Source organism: Musca domestica, unplaced genomic scaffold (assembly GCF_030504385.1).
Source record: "Musca domestica strain aabys unplaced genomic scaffold, Musca_domestica.polishedcontigs.V.1.1 2, whole genome shotgun sequence".
Lineage (NCBI taxonomy): Eukaryota > Metazoa > Arthropoda > Insecta > Diptera > Muscidae > Musca > Musca domestica.
The window spans coordinates 26,336,191-26,340,640 of record NW_026712249.1 but is presented as its reverse complement, the minus strand read 5'-3'; positions in this window follow the sequence as shown (position 1 = coordinate 26,340,640).

Here is a 4,450-nt window from a genome sequence, read left to right as displayed (position 1 = left end):
ATTGAAATGTGTGAAATTTGAAGACAGTCGGTTTCTTATATCACATTTTATAAGATCTATATTTATTCAAACCCCTTTATTTACCATTTGTGGGTCGGTACGTGAGGGAGTGTACCTATATTATACATTTTCGCACCAGACCTAGCACTGATGCAAATATTAGGATTTTCAAAATTAGAGCAAAGTCTGATCATACTTTTTCTTTCTGTGGATTCAAACTTTTTCTTTGCAACTTTCGACCTTTTGTGTGGAAGGTACCAGAAGGAGTGGACCGATATTGATCTTCTCTGAACTCGATCTTAATTTGATAATAATATTACGATGTACCAAAATTGGATCAAATCGGATACTCCCTTCGAGAGTATCGTGCGCACAAGCCACGCAGCTACCTAGACTGACGGATGGACGGACATCGCTAGATTAATTCAAAATGTCCTGAAACAGATTTGGTCCATAGAGACCTAAGGTCTAAAACCGTTATTCCGATGAGGCACGTTTTGGCCGTATCAAGTGATATATACCCTCTCTAGCAATATGGCTGAGGGTATAACAACAAATAAAGAGCAAATGCAGCTATGTTAGGCCGGGCCGAACTTTTAATACCATCCACCATTTTGAAGAAGCTTGAAAAATTAAAAAAAAAAAAACAAGTAAAAAGCAGAAAGTTCGGTCGGGCCGAACTTTGAATACCCTCCACCATTTAGAACGAATTTGGAAATTTTCAAAATGATAACATTCGCCAAAATTCGCCATTATATTAGGGTCTGTACGACGTGCACCTACATAGGCATTGTTTGTCACAAGCCATTACAATATTCAAATTCGAAATAAACGGCGAAAAATGTAGCTAAAATCAGCAAAATACCGTACATAGGGAGCTACCGTTATATCGGAACTATACGAAGACCTGGACCTGCATAGAAAATTTTCTGTCACAGACTGTAGTTCCCATTTTGAACTCTAAATACTTAATTTGAAACCACTCCGGTAAATAATGACGCTAAAATCATCGAAATACCGAATATTGGAAGGTACCCTTATATGGGGGCTATACCAAGACGTGGACCTGCACAGACAGTTTTTTGTTATAGGCTGTAGAATCCATTTCGAACTTCAAATACCAAATTTGAAACAATTACGGTGAATGATGTCCCCAAAATCATCAAAATACTGAATATAGGGAGGTACCGCTGAAAATACCGCTGAAAGAAAAAGTAGGAGCTTTATTAAGACGCTCTAGTACCCCTTACGAACTTTAAATACGAAATCTAAAACAATTCCGGTAAACAATTTCGGTAATACCATCAATATACCGAATAACGGCAGGTGCCGTTATATATGGGCTAAATGAAGACGTAGACCTACATACGCAATTTTCCGTCATAGGTTATAATACCCATTACGAGCTTTAAATACGAAATTTGAAGCAATTCCTGTAAAAAATTTCGGTAATATTATCAAAATTCCGATTAAGGGCAAGTACTGCTACTTAAAATAAGTGGCTAAAATAAAGGGCTAAATGAAGACGTGAATCTCCATCGCAATTTTCCGTCGTAGGTTCTAGTATCCATTACGAGCTTCAAATAGGGTATTTGAAGCAATCCTGGTGAATAATGTTCTCTAATCATCAAAATACCGAATATCGGGAGTATCGTTATATGAGGACGGGGACCTGCAGACGCAAATTTTGTGTCATAGGTTGTAGTACCCATTATGAACCTTGAATACGAAATTTGAAACAATTTCGGTTAAAAATGTATCTAAATTCATCAAAATATCGAATATCGGGGGTGCAGTTGTTTGGGGGCTAAACGATATCGTGGACCTATTCAGACAATTCTCTTATAGGGGAGAAAGTACCTAAAAGGAACTCTTTGTGTGGATTTTCCGATAATTCCATTGAACAATTTTGCTACAATCATAAAAATATCGAAAATCTGGAGGTACGGTTAGGTCGGGGATATACAATATCGTGGACCTATATAGACAATACTCTTCAGGGGACATTGTACACACAAGGAATTTAGGACAATTCCATTGAAAAATGCGGCTAAAATTATAAGAATACTGAATATTGGAAGGCGCCGTTACATGGGGGCTATACGATATCGTGGACTTATTTAGACAATTCTCTTCTAGGGGGCAAAGTACACAAAAAGAACCCCTTGTGCAGAATTTTATAAAATTCCATTGAAAATGTGGCTAAAATAATCAAAGTAACATTATATGGGAGCTATACGATATCGTCGAGCGATATATTCCATCTGCAAACTTGACCTGCCTGCAGACAAATTTCTTACACAGAGCATAGATCTCAGGAAATATTAGCTTCCTAGCTTAATTCGTTTTGACTCTAGCGCAATTACAACAGGCGGACAGATGGACGGGCAGGGCTAAATCGTACTAGAATTTTAACAAGATGAAGAATGAATATATATTTTTTAGGTCTAAAGTTATTATTTCGATGAGTTACAAACGGAAAGACGAACTTAAGATACCCTCCATACTATGTATGGTGGAGGGTATAATAGACTCCCGTTTTGATATATAATCTAATTTTAGTGATGCTAGGCTTCCAATATGAAAAAATCCAATTAGTGAAAATAGTCATAGTTCCAACTCTTAACACTAGGGTGCAGGGGTTAATTTATTATTTTTTAAAATAAATTCAATACTCTATTGTTGCACCGCTTTACAATTCAATTTTTATTCTTAACATCCAAAATTTCATAAGAATTATGGGTATTAAGAACAAAAAAATCAAATCGGTATGATAAACGAAATGACAAGAAATCCCCCCATCAAATACCCATCGAACATAATGACGAACATTACGTTTGTCCCCGAAAAAACAACAACATAATAATGCCGTTATTACGTCAACATAACAAGAACTAACGCTAACTTCTTGTCAAGAACAAAAAGAGGAAGTAACAGCAAATTGGCATACGCCCCAAAGCCAAAAAGGGTTGTCACATTTGGTGATGGGTATTCATGTTTTTGTATTTTGCTCTTTATCGCAGTCGCAGACGTTAGAGGCCTGTGTAACTGATACCTGCCGAACTGTTTGGAAGTCTCATCTTGATAATAACGCTGATGAGGAGGATGACAACGATTTCGTCAAATAAGGGTATGCCTCATTCATTTAATTTACGTTTAATTTTAATAAATAACCCCAAGAACAAATTAGCCATGCGAAACTGATATTCAAAGAGTAGAAGGAGAAAAGCCTTCGCTTCCTTTTTGTTGATTTGGAAGAAGTTTTGAATACAGACCAGCATAAATATGGACCTTGCGGAGAATGTCATCAATTGTGATGATATGAGATACTCAGCGACTCTGGGAGGACGACAAGTCACATCATCATTTTGAGTTTGTTGATCAAATGTGAAAATTTGATATCTTCTTTTTTTTCGATGAAATCAAAGCGTTTTTGCCCTGGTGTATTACAAAAACACCATGTTGTCCTTGTGAGAGCCTTTGGGTGGTAAAATTACTAAAATGATGAACTAAAATTGCACAATGCAAGTTAGCTAATTTCTTATTTGGGGATACTGATTGGAGAATACTAATCAATTCCTATCTCGGAGATATCATATTCTGGCACTTCCCATGAATGCTAATGATCTGTTTAAAAATGACTAGAAGCTTAAAGTCAATAATACGTATAAATATGCACAGGCATACAATTCCGAATGAAGTAATATGAGTAGACTTAAATTGATTAAAACCCATATCAATTCTTTCCATAGAGTGTGGCAACCAATGCGGGTTGAGATACGAACATGCTGCACAGTGCTCTGAAAGGTCCATAAAAAAATTCTGTCTTGAAGGATTTTTAAAATACTTTTGTTGAAGGATATGTCGTGGATTTTTTTGAGACTTTTTGAAGGACATGCCGTGGAATTTTAAAAAACTTTGGTGAAGGATATGTCTTGGATTTTTAAAATACTTTTATGGAGGACATGTCATGGATTTTTAAAAGACTTTTTTGAAGGATATGTCGTGGATTTTTAAAAGATTTTTGAAGGACATGTCGTGGACTTTTAAAAGAATTTTTTTTAGGCCACGTCGTGAATTTTCAAAAAACTTTTTATGACAGATATGTAGTGAATTTTAAAAAGAATTTTTTAGGCCATGTCGTGGACTATTAAAATATTTTTTAGGCCATATCGTGGATTTTTAAAACTCTTTTTTGAAGGACATATCGTGGATTTCTTAGACTTTTTTGAAGGATATATCGTGGATTTTTAAAAAAAAATTTTTGAAGGATATATCGTGGATTTTTAAAAGATTTTTTGAAGGACATGTCGTGGACTTTTAAAAAGACTTTTTTGAAGGATATGTCGTGGATTTTTAAAAGATATTTTTCGAAGGATATGTCGTGGATTTCTAAAAGATATTTTTTGAAGGATATGTCGTGGATTTTTAAAAGATATTTTTTGAAGGA